We start from the raw sequence: 24443 nt of genomic DNA, 5'->3' as shown, positions 1-24443 counted from the left end.
TTGAAGTTAATGGGAACCCTCCATGTGGAAGAGATTCCAAATGATACAAAACAGAATGAGAACTAAGCTCGTCATCTATTTCTCACATTCAAGGACAAAAATACACACACATACAAAAGAAAAGATACCACATAATTAGCAAGCTCTGAGTAGAATCTGGATATTTTACTAAAAATAATCCAGAGAGCTTCTTTAAGAGAGAAAGAAAAAGCACCTTAGTCATTATTTATTATAAAATTAGTGAGTACCTGATATATGTCAGGCAGCACACTAAAAATACAAGGACAAACAAAAACCAAAACAAAAAGGGGCCCAGTCCCTGAACTTCATGTAGCTTATGGACAAATGGGGGAATAGACACTAAGCAAAGACTCACACAGATAAATACAGAATTACTGCTGTGGCTGGTGCAGCTGCCAAGAAGTGGTTCAGTGCGTTAATAGAGTTCTGACCTGCATGGGGTACGTGAGGAGGCCTCCTTGAAGACTTTAGCACTTGCACTAACATGAAGGGTGTGGGCCGGGAGTAGGGATGGGATGGTCATAGCACAGAAAGCAAGAATGGGCCTTACGCAAGATAAGCCTGGAGAGGAGGTGAATCATGCTTAGCCATGTAATTTATGGTAAGAAATTTGGTCTTTATCCTGAGAGGAATGGGAAGCCTTTGAAGTGTTTAAAGTAGGGCAGCAACATAAGACTTGCATCATGAAACATTTGCTTTTCTATCTCTGGTCTGATAAAGAGGTTAGAGAGAGGAGAGAGAGAGGGGAGAGAGAATGCAGGGAGATCAGATAGAATCCTAAGTCATAGACAATGATAACTTTGACAAGAGTGGTAAAAATGGGCAGAGGGAGAAGTGGACACATTTGAGAATTGTTTAGAAAGAAAAATTTAAATGACAAATGATAAATTGGAGGTAAAAGATAAGAGAGAATGAGGTGTCAAGGACAACTCCCAAGGTTTAAGTTTCTGGAAACTGGACAGACTGTGGAGGCCAATTCTCTAACAGAGAGTAGGAGGAATATGCTTAGTTAAGGGATAAGTCATGAGTTCAGTCTGAACATGTAAAGATGTGAACATGCAAAATAAACTACTGGCTATACAGAAGTCATCATAAGATACACAGATTTGTGAATTGTTGATTATCAGTGTGATTAAAACCACAGGTATGAAAAAAATGACGTGAAGTGAGAGTTTGAGTGAGAAGAAAAGAGGACTAAGGACTGAACCTTGAGGAAAGCCAATATATAATGGCTGGGAGGAGAGAATGAACCTACAACGGAGAGAGAAGAGTGGCTAGAAGGTGGGAGAAAAAACAGAAGTCAGTAGAAGAGAATGTTTTAATAAGGCAAAAGGATTGAAAAAGTCATATGATACTACGAGGGAAAGTACTATTCAAAGTAAAAAATTATTCACTGGTTTGGGTAACATGGGGGTTATTGAAGAGAAAATATTAAAAATACTTAACAACTAGTATGGCATTATACTAGTATGACCAATCTGAAGGGGTGTGGGGGTCAAAGTACTAGGGTAGGGTACTAAAGGTTCCCCTTCTGTACCAGAACTTTGCCTTCAATGTCTGGATAAGGGGGAAGTTGTAGGGATTCTGAGAGAGGAACTTCAGCATCTCTGATGATAGGCAGGCACTTGGGGGAGCAGCCAGTTAGAACCGGTATGAAAGCATTCAATATTTGTTTTTGGTTTTTTTTTTTAGTTACCTTTTTTTTTTAATGGCTGGAACATTTAGTTTAAAGATATGCTCAAAAGGGATATCAGTTATATGTTTTTCAGAAAGTGTGTTAGATCACTCTAGTTTCAGAAAAACAGCAACAGAATTTTATCTGTTGATATATTTTTTTAAAGTTTTCCTTAAATTAAGTATTCTCATCAGTTGATTTTTTTTTATTAATTTTTATTGGCGTATGGTTGCTTTACAATGTTGTGTTAGCCTCCACTGCACAACAAAATGAATCAGCCATACACATACAGATATCCCCTCCCTTTTGGACTTCCCTCCCATTTAGGTTACCACAGTGCATTAGGTAGAGGTCCCCTGAAAAGCATTCAATATTTGAAAAACCACTGTGGCTCCACAGATACAAGCTGGAGGTACAACCTTACCAAGCATTATTTCTGTGGCTTGATGGAGAGGGGAAGCAGCCAGATTGGAATGGATGGGGAACAGAGTTGAAGGTCTCCCATGCAACTCTGATTTCATGTAATGAATCAATACCTGCACAACATCTTCTAGATGCAGAAAAAATTTCTTCCAAAACATTTTTTTTAAGTAAATAATTGGCCAGGGAATTCCCTGGCGGTCCAGGGGTAGGACTCTGTGCTTCCACTGCAGGGGGCACGATTTCAATCCCTGGTCGGGGAACTAAGAGCCTGCAAGCCGTGCAGTGTGGCCAAAAAAAAAAAAAAAAACAATTAAAAAAAATTTTTTAAAGTTATAATTGGTCAATGAAGAAAATATATATCAAACAGAGAACCTGTTTTTAAAAAGTTCCTGGAAATTCTGGCCCATAATGAGAAGCAAGAAGATGTGCTGTCCTTCAAGGATCCAGGTTAAAGTGTGTTGAAGAACAAAGCACTTAACACACTACCTTATACAAAACAGCCACTAAAAAAGTGGTAGCTAATTTTATGATATGATTATTTAAAATTCAAATATACCAAAGAGTAATAGGTAGAAGTACAAATACATGTAGCAGTTTCTGGGTAATATAACACTCTAAGGAAAAAAAGGAATTAATCTGTGATACTACTTTAATAAATAATAAAGAAGCTCCAGTAGTCCATATGGATCTCTTCCTTCTCTGAACATTTATTTTGTTCATTATCTGAATTTAGCACTTACATCATCTTGTTTTGAATTACTAGCAATTGTGTTTGCCTTGCTCCCATTATCACAATAAGATTATAGCTTAGTTGAAAGCATGGACTTTTGGGATTTGTTTGTCAGTTCTGCCATTTACTAGATGTATGAACTTGGGCAAGTTACTTAGTCTAATCAAGCCTCATTTTTTGATCTGAGAATTGGAGCTAATAGTCCCAATTTCAAGTAGATGTTGTGACTATTAAGTGAGATGAAGTCTGGCATCTGGTAAATGTTCAATAAATGGTAGATATTATCAAAGTAGAAACTGTACTTTATGCTCCTTTGAAATAGTTATACTTTCCCTAGATCACAGATTAGTAATAAATTACCGGTATAATGGCTCTAAACCAGGGGGAACACCACCACCAAGGGCTTTTTGTAAATGTGTAGCAGGCATACTGTACTGTCACAATGCCTAGGAGATATCTACACGTAAAGATCAAAGATGATAAATGAAGAACTCACCTATCTAAAATGACAACAGCATCTGCTGGAGTCCAAATACAATTCATAATCGGGTGGTTAGCTCTAACTGTTTCTTTATAAAATTGGAATTTATTACAATCAGAATCACACTTTAGAGCTATATGTAATTATTTTTTGAGTGACGTATTTAGGTGGAAAACTTGAATAATCACCATAAGCAAGCCTGAAATGACAACTCTGAGTAACAATTATAAATTAAGACCCAATTTTTTCCTCTGGATGACAAAAAGTAACGTTCAAAGTTAATAAGTTGCTATAATATATTCTAGATGTTCCTTTCTGAATGTTAACCTCACAATATTTTAGAGGTCATTTACATATTTGGTCATTTACCTCCAGATTTTAAAATACGTAACTCTCATTCGACAGTTTTTTGGACACCTATCATGAGCAGGTGCTACGTTAGACACAGAGAACATAGCAGTGAGCATGGCAACTACTGTCTCTGATTTCACAGAGCTTACAGGCAAACAGGGAAGAACAATATTAAACAAGAAAATACACAAACATTCAATGAGAAAGGGACAGACTATTATGGGACCATACAGCAGAGGACTGAAAATACTATAGAGTATAGGGAAAGTGCTCCTAAGGAAGTGATAAACTAAGGAAAATGAGAAGCTGTTACTCAGGCAAAAATGAAAAAGAAGCTATTCTAAAGCACAGGAAAGAGCACATCTAAAGCCCCAGCAGGGAAACAGTTTGGACCACTGAGGGCACTGACTGAAGGTCACTATTGCCGGAGCACAGAATTCAAGAGTGCTAGTGGCAAGAGAAGGAACTAGAAGCAGGCACGGAATGAATAATGGATGTTAAAGTTTAGACTTTATCCTAATTGGAAAGAAGTACTTTTGAGTGGTTGTAAGCAAGGGAGTGGCACGTTCAGATTTTTTTGTTTGCACCAAAACAAAACAAAAGAAAATCACATCACATGTTTTACTTGCTTGTAATTTCAGCAAAAAGTTTTAGGAGAAAGTGTTGAATTCTGGTTAAATAAGTCTTTTAATTATTTGTGGATTTTAATCACCCATGTTCTTTCTGACTTCCTTAATCATGGCTAATTGAAAATTGGCTGTAACTTAAGATACTCTGTGAGGAAACTTAATAAAATGAGGTATGTAACAGATGAAATCCTGATTTCTGTTGAAAACTGAAGAACATATAAATAACAGGCATTCTAATTTCTGATGGGAAATGGAGAGGCCCTGGTAAATATCAGTCATCCAGAGCAGCTATTTTGCTTAATCCTGTAAACTAGTTGCAGATGTTGGCTCAAACACTAGGCTTTGCATCTGTAATTTTAAAATTGTCTCATATTTCTAAAACCTGACTCCGTATGCACCGGAAATCAGTGACATGAATTATGAACTTCAGGAAGAGGAGAAGTACAAAAAATGCCAGAAGTGATAGAAGATAATATTTGGAGCAGTCATTGAGCTATGTGCACAGGATGAGTGAAGGATGACACGGTTCCTTCCTCCAAGACATGGATCCTGTAACCAGGCATTTGAAAATGAAACCCTGCAAATGGATGTACCAAACAAAAGGAAGTCATTTATAGATAGTTGAGTTCTGAAAAACAAATCCTCCTTTTCCTTTTCCCCGCCTCCACTTTACAGCAGGTCAACAGGAAGACCAGAGTTGCTGGAGAAGGAAAAGGCTTTTGAAGAGAAAAAAAAACTGAACACAAACGTACGTTAAAAATGTCTTACCTTAATTAAGATTATATTTAGTAGACTGGGGCAGGAAACAAATGACTTGCTATTAAACTCATGTTTTAGTTATGATAGTGCATTCTCATAAAAGACATTTATAAAAAGTCAATAGAGACTTGAATTAAAACTCAGAAAAGGAGCTGGGAGTGGTAGAACTCCATATATAAAGAATTCATACTATACTGCAAACAAAGAATAATCATAGGCATTAGAAACAAATTATGATGATGACTGAATTTCCTATTCATATTTGTATTTCTAAAACTCATTTTTATTTATGTACCGTATTCCCAAGTAGTGCTCCATCCAGGCAATATAAATGGCAGCACATAACACAGTCTACCCGCAGGGACCATCCATCACAGGCCAAGAGTGAAAATAACCTCACCAGGAATCAGGACAAAAACTTCAGCCAATTATTTGGTGAGGCAAGAGCACCGTACAAAGCTTCAAGGAACTTAGGTTCAATTATGAAGCCAGGACACTCATTTCTTGGAGTGGGAATACTCATCCCATAGAATTCAGCCTAATGGAATTCCCTGAGGTGGGAATGGATTGGCTGCTGAGTCAAAGAGATTTCATAGTTACTTTGGGGGCAAGACAGTTTATTCCTTAGTTTAAAGCTCTACAAGTTTATGTTTTGCTCAAGAGATCATCTCTGATAAGTTTTATTTTCTGCACTTACATAATTAGGAAATATATGTTACTAGGAAAATAAACCACATTGGTCTTTCCACGATTTTTCAGATAAATCTGAGACCAGCATTAACTCTTTCAATCTACTAGGACTACTGTGATTAAATCACAATCTTCTTGTACCACTCAAACTACTCCTGAGGAAAAGTTAATATGATTCTGCAGAAGCTATTAGAGACCTGTTCATTGAGCTGCCTGGAGAGAGAAGAAAAGGAGGTACTTCACAAAGGGGTGGGGAATTTAGGGCAAATAAAATTTTGAACTGACATATAAAGCTACTATCTGGGAAATCTGAGACCCTAAGATAAGAAAATATATTTAAATTTTTGAGGGAAAAAATAAGATTATTCTCAAAAGGAATTATCCCATTACAAAACAAAATTTTTTTAAATTATGATAAATTATCCCAGCAATTTACACTAATGCCGGGATAAATGCTCCGACATTTAGGTACCTGACAATGAGACTCAAAATAAAGCAGTGAGTTGGGAGTGATGCTGAGAATGGAGCCCACAAGGCTGATGACCAGGTCCTTCCCTGTCTAACTGACATGGTCAGCATGAGCATTCTTTTCTATGAACATACATCTCAGGACTCTCAATGAAAGTTGACTCTCTCTCAGTCTTAAGAATGTAAAGATGTCTCTGTATTTTGAGGCTCCTGGGCTGAACATTATGACTCAGGAAAAGTTCTGTAATGTTACTGCACTGAGTATGAAATGATTTGTGCTCAAGGGACAGAAACCGCAATTTGCCTTGGTCATGGCGAATTGGGGACATACTTAACGTTGGGTGGATTTGATTTCGATATGGGAAACAATGAACAAAAATAACAAAAGAGCTCTATTGGAAATACATACAAGAATTTCTCAGCTTCCATTTACTTCTATTTTCACTGTGATGGTGAATCAGTGGCACCCTTTCAAAAGGACCTTCTGATATAGGACATGGATATCATCACTAACAAAAGATCCCATGGCACCTTTGTTGTCAGTGAGGTTTTATGATTTGTTCTCTGCTAATCCCTTAATTTGCTAAATTGAAAGGACTGGGGTTCTCTCAGTATAACAAATAAAGAAATTAGCATCTCTACACTGGAGTCTCAGCATGTGAACTGGTGGTGAGACCCCAGCATGGCCAACAGCTGAAAGCCCTTTTGCTGCTCTTTACATTCTACTTGGTACCTATACTGAGTTTCACCATCTTCTTAAGACTCCCATGTAACATTTAACTCCCACTTCCCTAGCTCTCAACAAACAGCCCAGCTTCCTGTCTTATCAAGTAAACTGAAATAATGAGGCATACAATATTCTTTTCTCCTCAGTTTCTGTGACATTTCTCTTTCACTAGGAATTTTAATAGTATTGCAAAATCATTCATTTTTTATTTATAAATATATTCATTTTTTTTATAAGGAATAACTTTATTTCATAGGTAAAATATATTAATATTAAGCTAAATAATAGGAAAACTAATTCAATGGTAAAAGAACCACCCACTAATGACCAAATAGGGCTTATACTAGGAAAGCAAGGATGGTTAGTAAATCTATCAGTATAACAAATTACATAATTTGTTCAATATGTAAGGCCATGATCATCTCAACAAAACTCACTTCTCATTTCTGAGTATATCAGTTGCAGAAAAATAGAGGTATTTCTTTCTTTATCACAGTAAATATATTTTAAACCAAAAGCCAACATCAAATGGTTGTAAACATTCCCATCAAGATAAAAAGAAAAGCTAAGAAAATCTACTATAATTTTATAATGTTCTGAAAGGAATAATATATGAAAATAGAAATAAAAGGTACAACTCCACAGACGAGATAAAAATTATAATTAAATTAAAAACTACTAGATAATACAGTAAATTCCACAAAACCAAAATAAATGCTTAAAAATCAATAGTTTTCATTTTATAGCACTAAATAATTAGAAAATATAATTGAAAAACATTCTATTTATAATTACAACATAAGGGTATTCCAGTTATTTTATATTTTAACAAGAAATGTGAATTTACTTATACTAAGAGAAAAAACCCAGGAAATTATAGTAAACAGAAGGAATCATCATCTGGTTGGATGGGATAAAAGGGTATGAAAAATGTGACTTTTTCCCATATTAATTTATAAACTTTACAAGTATCTCATCAAAATTCAAACAGAACTGTAGTTGGAATATGAAAAGATTTTAATCTTCAAATGAAAGAATGAATAATCTACAAAAGCAAAATGTATTTTTTAAAAAAGTAATGAAAGAAAATGACCAAGCAGATATTAAAATATATTAGACATCTGCAATAATTAAAAAGTATGTCATTGTACAAAAATCAACAGATGGAGGGATAACTAATCCAGATCCTAGGATAAGAACTCATCCATGGCCTGGACTGAGGCTAGAATTCTGCCACTTATCCATTCTATGACCTATGGTGAACTATTTAACTTTTCTAAACTTCAGTTATATCATTTATAAAATAGGAGAAATAATGGAACCAACTTCATAGGGTTGTTGTAGAACTGCATACATTGATGTAAGGAACACAGTGCAATACCCAGCCATAGACTGAGCTTTCAAGAAAGGTAAGCGGCTATAATTATTACTATTATTGTTGCCATTATTATATGATCACAGAAGTATTGCAAACCAATTGTGATGGTATGAATCATTAAAAAATTATATTTAGACATTCGCTCCTGTGGAATAAAATTTTAATAATAATTATTATATTATTATTGTCATTGTCAATAATCATTGAGTTGTTACAATGTGCAATGACTGATCTCAGTGCTTTACATGAACCAATGTGTTTAATCCCATTAACCCTAACAGGCAGATACAACAGTCACATCCCTTTTGCAAATGAGGAAACTGCGGCACAAAGATGTTAAGTAATTTGCCCGTAGCTGATGAGTGGCAGAGCCAGATATTAAAGCCTGGCCATCAGGCTTCAGAATCCATGCCCTTAATCCCTACACTCTGCTCCCCAAGCTAGTGCCTTACCTTCTACCACGTGCCATGATAAATGGATTTATCCTAAATAAATCCTAAATGGATTACAGAGACAAATGTCAATAATGGCTTCATAAAAATGCTGTAAGTACATGGGTGAATATTTAATTGCTTTTGAGGTGAATACTACCTTTCTAAACATAAAAGCAGTGGAAGAAATGACAGGAAAAAAGAGTAACAGATTTTACTACAAAAACTTTTAAGCTTTTACCTCAAATACCTGTTAAGTAAAATTAAAACATACACAAGAAAATGAGAAAAATGCTTGTTAATAAATATGGCAAAAGAGAAATATCATTATATAAAAATTCTATTATAAGTCAAAAAAGTAAAAGAAAAATTTCAAAGAGTATATAAGCAAAGGCATGAACAGCTTATTCAGAAAAGAAGAATACTACTGGTCAATAAGCATGAAAAGAATTTCTGTCTCTAGTAAGTTATAGACATAAGTGACTGAGGTTTAAAGAATAGAAGCATGTGATCAGCAAGAAAATAATTTTCTTTTTCATATAGCTATATATAAAAATCTTATTAGAAGAAAATATGAGATAAAATATAAATGCCACAAAATTTTTTAAATTTGTCTAAATCAAAATTATAACTTTTGTTTTATAATATACAATAAAGTCAAGTGATCGATAAGCAGAAAATATTTGTACTATATAGAATACACATAAAATTAATATCAAAACTATAAAAAATCCTAAAAAGTCAATGAGAAAATAACACGACAGTCCCCTCAAGATGGACAAAGGACATAATCAGACATTTTATAGGAGAGAGGATACGAATGTCTATTAAATATTTGAAAGGCTGCTCTATAACTTGCAATAAGTGAAATGTAACTCAAAATAATATATTATTCTTCCCATCAGATTATTCAAAATTATATAAAATATAATTATCCAGTACTGAGGATTCAGGTACTCGCATAAATAGTTGTTGGGTTTATAAACTGGTTCAACTGTTTTGGAAAAACTGGAAACAACACAAATACCTATCCTTAGGGGAATGGTTAAATTTACTTTGGCACATCTGCACTGTGGAATATACAATAATACTATGTGCCAGTAAAAGAAGTCTTGTCTTCTGTCTGTGTACTTACATGAAAAGATCTCCAAGACATATCATTAAGTAGATAAAGTTAGTTCATCTTCACATATATTTACTGAGCATCTACTGTATACCAGGTTCTAGTTACAGATACATCAATGAACAAGAGAGAAAAGTCGTTGCCTTTATGGAGCTAACAACTATAGTGTAAAATATGTACAAACCTTTTATTTTTTAAAATCACAAATCATGTGTGTATGTACATATGTGTTTGGGCATGTATGTATATGTGTACATATGCTCCAAAATGATAACAGTAGCTATAGCTATGAAGGTGAATGAGACTGGGTAAGGGTCAAGGGTATATTTACTTGATCCGCATTACTTTTTTCACAGTGAAAATGTGTTTATGTATTTCTTGTGTAACAAACAAAAATTAAGCTTCAAAATCACACATTACACTGAAACTCTGTGCTAAATAAGCTATACAGTGCACATAAGGGAAGGGTTGAAGCAAGAACTAAAGAAAATTTGAGCAGAGATTTCTGCTTTTTTAGAGTACCAGCTCTATCCTTGACTAACTACTTAAAAAGTCACTGTGGCCAAAGGATTAGATGATGAGCTAGCTGGTAAGGGATGGAAATGGGAGAAACTCTACTACAATGAAGCTGTAGGAGACTTGAGTGAGACATCCAGCAGCTAATCACTGGCATTCCCCAGGCTTGCAATCAGGAGCAGTAAGGGGTGGAGTGGGCAGTGTTGCAAGAGGGAGGGGCCTGGGTGGGTCTATCACAGGTTTGGCTTATGATAGACCTGCCTGAGGGAGAAAACCAGCAACTTTTGGTATTGGGCCAAATAGTAGCAACCCATGTGGAGTTCCTCCACCACCTGGGTGGCTGTGTAGGAATAAAATGGAAACCTCTTCTCTAAGATATGGAGTGGAGATTAAAGAAGTGAAAATTAAAACAGTGAGAGCTAAGTATCCAGGAACAAGGAAATGATACAATCCCGATGTCCATGAACACTGAAAATAGTCATAAACAGGAAGACACTAAGATGTCATTTATCTCATAATTCAGAGGAACATTCAGGTCTGAAATTACAGTGGTTAATAAAATAATAGTGGGAGAAAATAAAATTTTACATGTTACAAAAATTCCAGGGAATTCAAGTCACACAGGCATTTAATTTACTTTGAATGAAATATATCATGTTAAAAAGAGAGAGAGAGAGAGAGAGACAGGCAACTAGGACAAAAGAGACAGAAAGAAGAAAAGAGGGAAGCAGGGAGGGAGGAAGCGTAGCTGTGAGATAGCAGGAGAGAGGCAAGAGGGGAAACCCTTAGTTTGCCCAGGTGTCCATTTCCCCTGGTGAAACAAGACCAGGCCTCAACTGCCCAGAGGAAAGATCACAGCTGAAAGGTAGGGCTAGATTATGCCTATTGAAGGGATTTTTCAAGGTAATTCTGAATACACAGGGTTTTTCTCCTCACTGATTTTTAGTCCTAAACCCTCAATTAAGATGTAACTTCGCTGTTAAAATTACAGTAAGCACATCTGTGTATTTTCTGGAAAAAAATCACGAGACATACATTAAGTGCTATTTCAAGTAGAAGTCTAGATTTAAAAGATACAGAACAAATTAGCAGTCCATACATTTCACTAAGTGTGGCTTTCATGGACTCCATCCTCTGTTGATTTTATTAAAATAAAGTTGGTTGTATTTTATAAGCTATTGATTGGCCCCTCTGGAGATACTTTCACAGAATTAAGGGATAAAAAAGGAAACACATTCTAACAGCTATTATAGTTTTTCATTGTTGATCAGTGCAGTGGACTGAATGTTTATGATCCCCGAAAATTTATATGCTGAAACCCTAACCCCCAATGGCATGGTATTAAGAGGTGGGGCCTTTGGGAGGTAATGAGGGTTAGGTGAGATCATGAGGATGGAGACCCCACGATGGAGTTAATACCTTATAAAAAGAGAAGGAGACATGGGATCTCTCTCTCTTCATATACCATGGAAGGCCATGTGAGGACATAAACAGGAAGAGGGCCCTCACCAAGAATCCAGCCAGGCTGGCACCCTGATCTTGGACTTCCAGCCTCCAGAACCACAAAAAATAAATGTTTGTTGTTTAAGTCACCTGGTCTATGTTACTCTGTTATAGCAGCCCACAATGACCAAATCAGGTTAATTTATACAAACCCAAGTTCATTCTATTCAGGATCAATCCATTTTAGATTAAGAAAAAAATGTAAGTAATAAATAAAAATAATAGTGAATGACTGAAATGATGTGACTTGCCATAATTGAGACTATTAAATAAAATTCTTTGTGCAATTTACGAACTATTAGAAGCAGTGGTTAACACCGTAATTAAGAGAAAAAGGTCTAGAATCAAACTGCCTGGATTTGAATACTGGTGCTGTCAGTTATCATCTTTATGACTGGACACATGATTTGGCCTCTCCATGCCTCACTTTCCTTATCTGTAAAATTGAAATAATTAGGTTACCTGCCTCTTAAGGTTGTTGGGAGGAGTAATGAATTAACGTGTGTAAGTACCTATAACTACACCTGAAACACTTATAAGTAATCAGTGTTAACTGTTGTGATTTCTACAGAATTGGTGGGAGTAGAGAGCCTTTCACTCTGTTACATCTTTTTTAGTAAATAAAACTTTCCTACTTGGTAGGTTTTGAAAATGTAAATTCCCAAATCTTATATGGATTTATAGTTCCACAACATGTCTGTGGAACTTCATGGGTCCATTTCTCTGTCAGTTTTTTCTCTCTGCCGTCCTCTTCCCTCCCACTCCTGCCCTTTCTTGAGGGTGGGGTGAGGCTGGAGAGAAGAGTAGATGACATAGAAAATGAATAAGGAAAAAGAGAGTGTGTGTATTACCATTAAAAAAAGTGTTAAACGTTTCATTTTTTCCTCATGATAAATTATCTTGTAAGCTACAGAGTTTTCAAGAAAATAGAAAAATTCTCAGGAAGTAACCCTCAAAAAACTAATCAAAATAATATTTTAATAATGGTACCATGCAGAAGGAGAGAATAGCTGTGATTTATCTCAGTAACAGAAGGTATTAGTATTTTCTCAAAACAGAATAATAAAGAAAATACCTTTTAAAGTTCCAATGGTCCAAATTATAAATTTAGTTTAATAAACAATTAAAGTGCAGTGATAAATTGTAAAGCTAAATCTTAGGTAAAGTTTATTATAATAAGCCATTTTAAAAAAAAGAAGAAAAAGAAAATCTGCAAGTATCCAAAGTGTAGTGAGTTGAATAGTGTCTCCCACAATGTCCATGGAACCTCAGAATGTAACTTTATTTGGAAACAGTGTCTTTGCAGATGTAATTAGTTAAGATGAGGTCATACTGCATTAGAGTGAGCTCCAAATCCAATGACTGGTGTCCTTAAAGAAGAAGAGAGGACACATGGGCAGACACACATTGGAAGAAAGCCATGTGAAGCTGGGGGCAGAGATTAGAGTCAGGCAGCTACAAGTCAAGGAATGCTAGGAGCTACCAGAAGCCAGGAAGAGGCAAGGAAAGCTGCTTCCCTAGAGCCTTCATAGAGAGTATAACCCCAACCACACCTTGATTTCAGACTTCTAGTCTCCAGAATTTTGAGAGAATAAATTTCTGTTGTGTTAAGCTACTCCAGTTTGTAATACTTTGTTACAGCACCCTAGGAAACTAATACACCAAGGAAAATGGAAGTCTCAGAATTAGTTTATAAACTTAAAGACTTCCCTGTCAGACTAAGTAGTAACAAGCAACGCTATATTATCCTAACGGGTAAGAAACTCAGCTAAGAACAATAGATCTCATTTTACAGATAAGGTACATGCTAGAACAGTTGTGATATATGCATGTATTCGCATGACAAATTATATTCCCACAAACTTGAACTGCAAAATTTTAGAAATGTGTTCCTTAAAATGCAATCCAATACGTCTAATAAAATTTACATTTACACTTCTTTGCTGATAAGGGACATCTATTTAATGTGTCATGAATACAGATAATCATTATATATTCTTAAAGGTATATATAATACCTTGCCACAAATCTTTAAGAATTTTTAAATATTCAGTTATTTCTTAATAAAAAGCACAAACACCTGTTAGAGCATTGATAGAGGTTTCATTAAAATTGGCTACCTTGTAGATCAACAGAGAGATGGAGCAAAAATTTATACAATTCTTCCTACAAAAATGTTTTTTAAAGTACTTTTAATTAAAAGAACTTGATAAAGAAACTGCTGATTGGTTCTAAAAATTTATAACATCTATTTAAAAATACATGCTATAGGGACTTCCCTGGTGGCGCAGTGGTTAAGAATCCGCCTGCCAATGCAGGGGACACGGGTTGGAGCCCTGGTCCGGGAAGATCCCACATGCCGTGCGCCACAACTACTGAGCCTGTGCTCTAGAGCCCGCGAGCCACAACTACTGAGCCCACGTGCCACAACTACTGAAGCCTGCATGCCTAGAGCCTGTGCTCTGCAATGAGAAGCCACCGCAATGAGAAGCCTATGCACTGCAACGAAGAGTAGCTCCCGCTTGCCGCAACTGGAGAAAGCCTGTGAGCAGCAGTGAAGACCCGACACAGCCAAAACTAAATAAATAAATAAATTTATTTAAAAAAAAATACATGCTATAAATTGCTTATTAGAATATTGGAGTGAAGCCATTTTTCTTGTTCTGTACTCAGAAAGCTGCCCTCAAAAATTAGTCCATGATGCAGAGGAAGGAACACTCTCAAACACATTCTATGAGGCCAGCATCGCCCTGTTACCAAAACTAGACAAAGATATTACAAAAAAAGAATATTACAGACCAATATCACCAGTGAACATAGACACAAAAATCCTCAAAAAAATATTAGCAAACTAAACCCAACAATAAATTAAAAGGATCATACACCATGATCAAGTGGAATTTATCCCAAGAATGCAAGGATTTTTCAATATCCACAAATCAATGTGATACACCATATTAACAAACCAAAGAATAAAAACCATATTATCACCTGAGTAGATGCAGAAAAAGCTTTTGACAAAATTCAACATCCATTTATGATAAAAACTCTCCAGAAAGTGGGCATAGAGGGAATGTACCTCAACATAATAAAGGCCATATATGACAAACCCACAGCTAACATCATACTCAACGGTGAAAAGCTGAAAGCATTTCCTCTAACATCAGGAAAAAGACAAGGATGCCCACTCTCTCCACTTTTATTCAACATAGTATTGAAAGTCTTAGCCACAGCAGTCAGAGAAGAAATAAGAGGAATCCAAATTGGAAGTGAAGAAGTAAAACTGTCACTATTTACAGATGGCATGATACTATACATAGAAAATCCTAAAGACACCACCAGAAAACTAGAGCTCATCAATGAATTCAGTAAAGTCACAGGATACAAAATTAATATACAAAAATCTGTTGCATTTCTATATACTAACAATGAACTATCAGAAAGAGAAATTAAGGAAACAATCCCATTTACCATCACATCAAAAAGAATAAAATACTGAGGAATAAACCTACCTAAGGAAGTAAAAGACCTGTACTTGGAAAAGTATAAGACACTGATGGAAGAAATTGAAGACAACACAAAGAGATAGAAAGATATACTGTGTTCCTGGATTGGAAGAGTTAATACTGTTAAAATGACCACACCAGCAAAGGAAATCTACAGGTTCAATGCAATCTCTATCAAAATACCAATGGTATTTTTCACAGAACTAGAAAAATTCTAAAATTGGTATGAAAACACAAAAGACCCCAAATAGCCAAAGCAATCTTGAAAGAGAAGAACAGAGCTGGAGGATTCACGCTCCCTGACTTCAGAATATACTACAAGGCTACAGTAATCAAAACAGTATGGTACTGGCACAAAAACAGATGCATAGATCAATGGAACAGAATAGAGAGCCCAGAAAAAAACACATACTCATGGTCAATTAATCTACAACAAAGGAAGAAAGAATATACAAGGGAAAAAAGACAGTCTCTTCAATAAGTGGTGCTGGGAAAATTGGACAGTTACACATAAAAGAATGAAATTAGAATTTTCTCTAACACCATATATGAAAATAAACTCAAAATGGATTAAAGACCTAAATGTAAAACTGGAAACCATAAAATTTCTAGGAGAAAATGTAGGCAGAACACTCTTTGATATAAATCGTAGCAATATTTCTTTGGATTTATCTCCTAAAGCAAAGGAAATAAAAGCAAAAATAAATACATGCAACCTAATTAAACTTAAAAGCTTTTGCACAGCAAAGGAAACCATCGACAAAATGAAAAGACAACCTATTTGAATGGGAGAAAATATTTGCAAATGATATGACCAGTAAGGGGTTAATATCTGAAATATATGAACAGATCCTACAACTCAACATTAAAAAAACAAAAAACCTGATTAAAAAATGGGCAGAAGACCTGAATAGACATTTCTCCAATAAGGAAATACAGATGGCCAACAGGGACATGAAAAGATGCTCAACATGGCTAATCAGCAGGGAAATGCAAGTCAAAACCACAATGAGATATCACCTCATACCTGTCAGAATGGCAATCATCAAAAAGAACACAAATAACAAATGTTGGCAAGGATGTGGAGAAAAGGGAACATTTGTACACTGTTGGTGGGAATGTAAATTGGTGCAGCCACCAATACTTGAAAACAGTATGGAGATTTCTCAAAAAACTAAAAATAGAACTACCATATGACCCAGCAATTCCACTCCTGGGCATATATCTGAAAAAAAACAAAAGCACTAATTTGAAAAGGTACATGTACCCCAATGTTCACAGCAGCATTATTTACAATTGCCAAGATATGGAAGCAACCTAAGTGTCCATCAACAGATGAACGGATTAAGAAGATGTGCTATACATACACAGTGGAATACTATTCAGGCATAAAAAAGAATGAAATTTTGCCATTTGCAACAACACTGATGGACTTGGAGGGTATTTTGCTAAGTGAAATAAGTCAGACAGAGAAAGACTACTACTATATGATAATACTTATATGTAGAATCTGAAAAGTACAACAAACTAGTCAATATAACAAAAAGAAACAGACTCACAGATATAGAGAACAAACTAGTGGTTACCACTGGGGAGAGGGGCAATCTAGGGGTAGGGAATTAAGAGGTACAAACTATTACATATAAAATAAGCTGCAAGGATATATTGTACAATACACAGACTATAGTCAATATTTTATAATAACTATAAATGGAATACAACCTTAAAAGAATTAATCCATGAACCATTACTGGAAATGCAGATTTCACTGTTGCTTTGTAACAGTCTTCCCACTTCCAAGGGAGAAAAGGTTCAATTTGAAAATAAAAGCAATTATTTTACTATCTTTCTTGAAGACTAACAGAATAATACAAATAGATAACAACAGCAATGATAATAATAGGAAGTACTTTACATAGCACTTACTATCAGCCAGTCCCTGTTCTAGGTACCTAACTTGTATTATCTCATATAATACTTACAAAAACCTTATGAAGCAGTTCCAATTCTTATCAGCTTATTATAAATTAGAAACCTGAGGAAAAGGAAGGTTAAATAATTTGTTCCTGTTCACAGAGTGGCTTCACAATTCCAGCTCTGAAGAACAACTGCACTATATTACTTCTCAACTTTGTATAGTCAATAGAATTATTTTTTAAAAAGAAAGATAGAGAAGGAGGAAGGAGATAGAAAGTCAGAGGATGAATTGGGAAAATTATTAAATTTAATCAATAAATGAAAATAGAGTTTTAATAATGAGGTATTACAAATCTTATATTCCTTCAAGAAGACAAAACATACAAGAATCCTATTACCCAAATTAAATTGTTCTGAAGACAAACAACGCTCAACAGGTACCTGTAGCCATCATCCCTGATGCACCTCCTCCAGCCCCTATTCTCTCTTCTTCTAACAATAGCTCTGACTTCAAGTGGAGAGGAAACCACCTCCACTTCCAGTCCACGTGATCTGGCTTAAGCCAATCAGTACATCTCTTTCTCTGGCCACAGTGATTGGTTCAGGAATGAGCACATGATCCAAGCCTGTCCAATCAGAGTGCACCTCAGGAGCTTTTCTGAGAATTCTGGAGGAAAGACTCATTTATTTCTGTGGGAGTCAAACCAGGAAGCAAACCCCCTGGCTGCCATATTGCAATTCTTTGGGGCCGAAGAATAGAGCCAATAGCAAAGAAGCAGAAGCAAAAACTGGAAAGAATTTGTCTAGTTCATCATGGTTTACCAAATCAGTTCATCTTGATACTGTTTGAGCCATGGATAAATAGTACTTAACTCTATCTATGAAATGTTCAATCATGTAAACTAATTAATTCACTTTCTTCCAAGGTCATTTAAATTGAGTTCTTATGAAATTTATATCTGAAAGAATCCTGATATAGATATTGGTACCAGGAAGTCACATGAGTGTGGGAATTAAAAGTGACAGACCCTGAAAGGTGGAATTAGCTGAGTGGACAAAGAAGGAGGGAGGGCTGTTAGGAGCCCTCTATTGTAGCCTAGGAAGTTGGCAGTCTTTGCTATCCAGCTGTAAAATAGCTGATTAAACTCTCACCTCTTTTAACAGTGGTCTTGAACTATTACTTACGGAGATGGAAGAACTAGGGAACTTGGTAGGAAAATTTTAGAATATTGGAGTGTGTTGATCTTTTTAGACCTGTACGGGGTCCTAAGGAAAAGAGACTACTGTCTACTGAAACTAGCTTTCAGAAAGTAGGGAGGGAAGAGACCCTGTGTTGATAAGAAAGGTCTTTTTACCTTACAGCCTACAATTCAAGAAGGTTGAGAATCCAGTTATCTGGAGACTTGTAGGTTTGGGAAAGCCAAATTTCACACTTGATTCTAAAGTTAGAGCAACAGAAGGCACATTGGTGGGAAACAAAATGGACAATAAGCCCAGTACTAGAAGGTACCCTGATAGCCCGGAACTAGGAGGTATCCTGCAAGCACCTGCTCTGCTCCCTGCCAAAGGAAAAGGTCTTCCTAGTTACACAATTGCAGTTGGATGCAGTCTGGGCCAAAGAGCACGTCAGCACTTCCTGCTCTAGATTTTTACAGCTAAAGGAATGGATTATCAGTCACGTAAAAGCCACATCAATCTTCCTGGTCTCAATATATCCTGGCCCTTAACACATTCAACTCCATAAAACTTCATCCCTATTTCTCTTTACTACCCAGACCTTCTGAAGACAATGTTCCACAAATATCTGTAGCATCATTTGTCATTTCCCTCCTCCAGTGTCTGTTCCTTCTTATTCCAATAACATCCATGACTTTAAGGCGGCATTCTCTTCCCTCTTAAACCTTGAGATACAACATCCCACTCACTGACTTCAACCTCCAACCCTACCATTTTTCCCCTTAATCCTGGTACACATTTTCTCTAATTTCAGAAAAAACCCAGTGCCCTTGTTTCCCCATTTCCTTTCAATTTTCAGTCAACATCATCTTTGTCTTTTCTTTTTTTTCTGGGTGCAATCTCAGATTATATTTTCCTGTTTCCTTTGCAGTTAGGTGAGGCCACAACTGAGTTCTGGTCAATGGAATGGAAGTGGAAAAGATGTGTGCCACTTCCAGGCTGGTCCTTACAAACCTCCCTCACTCAGGCTTCTTTCTTTTTCTTTATTTTTTTTATATCTTTATTGGAGTATAATTGCTTTACAATGTTGTGTTAGTTTCCGCTGTACAACAAAGTGAATCAGGTATATGTATACATATATCCCCATATCCCCTGTGTCTTGAGCCTCCTTCCCACCCCCTCCCTATCCCACCCCTCTAGGTCGTCACAAAGCATCGAGCTGATCTCCCTGTGCTATGCAGCAGCTTCCCACTAGCCATCCATTTTACATTTGTTAGTGTATATATGTCAGTGCTACTCTCTCACTTCATCCCAGCTTCCCCTTCCTCTCCCTGTGATGCTCAACATCACTAATAATTAGAGAAATGCAAATCAAAACCACAATGAGGTATCACCTCACACTGGTCAGAATGGTCATCATCAAAAAATCTAGAAACAATAAATGCTGGAGAGGGTGTGGAGAAAAGGGAACCCTCTTGCACTGTTGGTGGGAATGTAAATTGATACAGCCACTATGGAGAACAGTATGGAGGTTCCTTAAAAAACTAAAAATAGAACTACCATATGACCCAGCAATCCCACTCCTGGGCATATACCCTGAGAAAACTGTAATTCAAAAAGACACTCAGGCTTTGTTCTTTCTCATCTTTTGGAAGAATGAAGAGTTCGAAAGTCCATGACTGACCACGTGAAGCAGGGTTGCCTCACCCCAGCTCCATCTAGATGACTTGATTGAATTGCATAGCAGGGTGAATTAAATTGTTATTATATTAAGCTACTGAAATTCTGGGATTGTTACTTGGTTAACCTCTCCTGACTAATGTCATGACTAGTACACTAATCAGAACCATTCATACCAATCCTTTATTTCAAACTGTCTTTCTTCAAAACTTTAACTCATCTGCTCTTTTGACCTTACATGCTGTTTCCCTGGAAAAACTTCAGCTCAGGGTATTAATTCCATTGCCTGCTTTCTTAGCTTTGTTCTACCTTCCAGCTGTGGAGTAGAAAAGCAATTCACAAGACCAAGAGGACTGGTACTACCTCGGTGGTCCAAACAATGTGCAGGACCTTCTATGAGTCCACCCATTTGACAACTTCCCCTGTGCTTCTTGAGCTCTTGGAAATAGCTAATACTACTTGACCATTCCCTCTTTGAAACATTCTCTTCCCTGAGCTCTCATTCTACTACTCTCCAAGTTTTCCTACTTCTCTTATCACTTCTTAGACTCCTTTTCAGTTCCTCGTTCTGTCCCAACTCTTCTTTCTCTTTTATCCTTTAAATCTCACATTTCCTTCTATGCTTTCATCCTCTGGAGGTGATCTCATCTACTCCCATGGCTTCAACTACAATGTACACATTGACAACTGTAAAACTTATATCTCCAGTCTAGACAAGTCTTGAACCTCAAACTCTACTGACATCTCCAATAGGCACAAAAAATATATCTGAAACTGAAATCACCACTTCTTCTCCCACCTCCACTGAAATCTGGTCCTCCTTCATCTGTACTCCCTTTGTCAGTAGACCTCCCTAGCCATAGCTTGGGAGAATGACTTAACACCCCCCACCCAACTCCACAACTATTTATAACTCTTTCCAGCCTCTAAATATATTTTTGAACCTGTCCTTCTCCTAGATACCTCCTGCTATTGACATTTGTATTTTCTTACCTGAATTATTTCAGAAATGTCTTCACCAATTTCCATATATCTAGCTTTATTCTTCCAAATCATTTCATATGGCTAATACACAGATCTTTCCAACATATAAATCAGATGATACCCCTTCCCTACTGGAAATCTTTCAGTGGTTCCCTACTTTTGGAATAAATGTTTCTCTGTCTCTTCTGAAGTCTAGGCATTTTTATCCAACTTCCCACTGGATATTTTTACTCCAATCTTCCACAGTGGCTATATTCAACATATCTACCCTTCCTCACTATGTTCCTTTCTCCATGAAGAGCACCACCATCTCAACTGTGCCTAAATCAGATGTCCACACTGCATTGCTGACAATCCCCAGCACTCTCCTCAACATCTAATTCATCACAATCCTTTAGATTCTTTTTCTACTTAATATCTCCTGAATTCATCAGCTTCTCCTCAAATCTAGTACAGAGAGCTTAGCTAGCCCAAATAATCATAATCTTTTGTCTCCAACAGCCTCCTAACTGTTAGGAGGCTAGACTTCTAGACTAGACTCCTAGCTAGTCTACTTTTTCTAATCTCGTCCTCCCTTCAAAATCTTTCTCCACACTACAGGCAAAATGATCTTTCTAAACTATTATTATGATTGCACTTACAACCTTACAATGATACTCCACTGCTTTCACCATCACACACACACAAAAAATAGCTTTGGGACTTCCCTAGTGGCACAGTGGTTAAGAATCTGCCTGCCAATGCAGGGGACACGGGTTCGAGCCCTTGGCTGGGAAGATCCCATATGCCGCGGAGCAACTAAGCCCGTGTGCCACAACTACTGAGTCTGCGCTCTAGAGCCCGCAAGCCGCAACTACTGAAGCCCACACGCTCTAGGGCTCAAGTGCCGCAATTACTGAGCCCACATGTTGCAACTACTGGAACCCACGTGCCTAGAGCCCGTGCTCCGCAACAAGAGAAGCCACTGCAATGAGAAGCCCATGCAGCACAACAAAGAGTAGCCCAGGCTCACCCCAACTAGAGAAAGCCCACATGCAGCAACAAAGACCCAGCACAGCCAAAAAAATAAATAAATAAAATTTAAAAGAAATAGCTTTAATGGAGCTTACTGTCCTAGTGAAAGAAAACAAAAAATAATAAATAAACATGATAGATAACAATGACAAGATTTGGGGGAGGAAAGGTGACTTTAGATTCAACAGTCAGGGCCAGCCTCTCACTGAAGTGATGTTTCAGTGAGGCCTGAAGTATCAGAAGGAGCTAACCTTGAAAAAGGTGACAGACTTCAGTTGCTTACCACAATCCCCACTGGGATGTGAGCTCCCTGACAGCAGGGCCCATGATTTATTCATCATTCTAACATCTACCACAGTTTTTGACTCTCAAAAGTTTCAAATACACAAGTGATTGAGTGAAGGGATGAATGAAATTTACGTTGAAATTTCTGGGCAGTGCAACTTTAGGCTAATTGTGTGCTCACATTTTTTTCATACATTTGTTGACACCAGCATGTAGAACTTCTAAGCAGACAAATTTCTAGGCAGGTGAAAACAAATGGGGATTTAGACTTTAAGGAGGAATTTTTCTTTCTTCAAATTCTTCTAAAGTATTCAGAATAGATTCTGCACAGCCATCTCTTATAATCAGGAGCGCTAAGAGGATATCAGAATGGATGAAGCATTTGCTAGGATAGTGCAGAGTATCTTAGCCCCACCAACCATTAAAGCTGACATCAGTTAGCAGGCTGAGCTCCAAGGCTCCCTGTCTTTGAGCTTCTTGATTTTTGAATACAAACCCAAATCAACCTCAGCTATTCAGCTTCATAAAGAAAGGGGTTTCAAGTAATTATGGTTCATTTCCGCTAAGCAGAAAAAAACAATAAAGGATTCTTTAAAATATACTGTATCGTGTTTAATTATTGGATTTGGTTCTGAAAAATAAGATATTCAGGTTCATAACCTCTTACTTGCAAAGTGAAAGGTTAGAACAACAGCAACAACAGCAACAAATTTGGCAGCAAAACCTGACTTGATGTGAAAATATTTATGTCTTTCATTTAATCTACTTGGTGTGATTATCATTTGTTTCACTGCAGAAATACAACATGTTTAATTACAATATGTGTTGCCTCTGACCCCACAGGAATACTGGGTAATATATAATATATGCAATATTTTTCTAAAATCCAGAAAGTTCTGACCTTCAAGGCACATCTGGTCCCAGAGGTTTTGGATAAGGGATCTGTATTCTATTATAACACTCACCCCAATTCTATTATCTTGAGTTATAAAACTTCCATAATGTATGGGCTTTGAAGTACTCAGTGAAAGTAAAGGCACAGAAACATAATTAGCATGATTTTAGCATTTGGAGGCAACATAATTGAAAACTGTTCTGAGTTTCCATCCAGATCTGATTTAAAGTATACATTTATGCCACTATACTATTGCTTTTCCAATAAGTATAAACTTCTATGAGCTAGAGTTCTGACCATGAGGAAAGTTTTATAGGTAAATCCATTACACCACATCCAGGCTTAATCTGGCCATTGTAATCTACAGAATAATTGCCATAGCTTCTAATTTTCCCAAATGTTTCATTGTTCTCATTTAATAGCTTTTATAATTTTCTTATACTCCATATTTTTTTTCTCCCCAAAGTTCCAAGAAGCAGCACCTACCTACCGTCTACTCTTTATAGGGCACGTATCTAGTACCCAGATGCAAACCTCATGATGTAGGTTATTTCTGATTCTCACAATCACTGGGCAGAGATATTTTCTATTCTTCCCATCACACAATTGGGCAAACTCAGGTTCAGTTTGTCCAAGGCCACATGGCTACTACGTGACAGAGGAGAATTTGAACCCAGGAATATCTCGCTCCACAGTTTGTTTCTGCCAAAGCATCATGAGGAAAATAATTGACCCATCTTCCGATCTCATTCTCAAGTTGTGCATAGCTGGAAGAAAGATTTTAGGGCTGCCTCGCCCATGGTAGAAATGAGTATAATTGGTTTTTTCTTTTAATGCTAGTAATTTGACAATATCTTTATACTTCCATTAAGTGAAGATAAAGCATCTGGTTTTAAAAGCTTCAACTCTAAAGCCATATAAAATGTCAATCAGTGTAATTTTACTTTTTGTTTTATTATTTTTAAAAAAATAAATACAAATAATTGCTATTGGGTAGTATCAACAGATATATCAAGATCAGTTGTTTAATATTCACCCACCTTTTAGAAGTGTCACCTACATTTATTGGAAATATTATCAT

General features: G+C 36.5%; 1 protein-coding gene across 9 annotated transcripts in view; it reads right to left on the bottom strand.

The window, feature by feature from the left end:
* DNM3 (dynamin 3) overlaps positions 1–24443 on the bottom strand; it is a 576309-nt gene that overhangs the window by 287155 nt on the left and 264711 nt on the right. The gene's annotated exons all lie outside the window — the stretch shown is intronic.

The sequence above is a fragment of the Balaenoptera ricei genome, chromosome 1 (genome assembly GCF_028023285.1).
Source record: "Balaenoptera ricei isolate mBalRic1 chromosome 1, mBalRic1.hap2, whole genome shotgun sequence".
In the NCBI taxonomy this organism is placed as follows: Eukaryota; Metazoa; Chordata; class Mammalia; order Artiodactyla; family Balaenopteridae; genus Balaenoptera; species Balaenoptera ricei.
The sequence above is the reverse complement of the archived record's forward strand: the minus strand, read 5'-3'. Positions and strand labels throughout refer to the sequence as shown.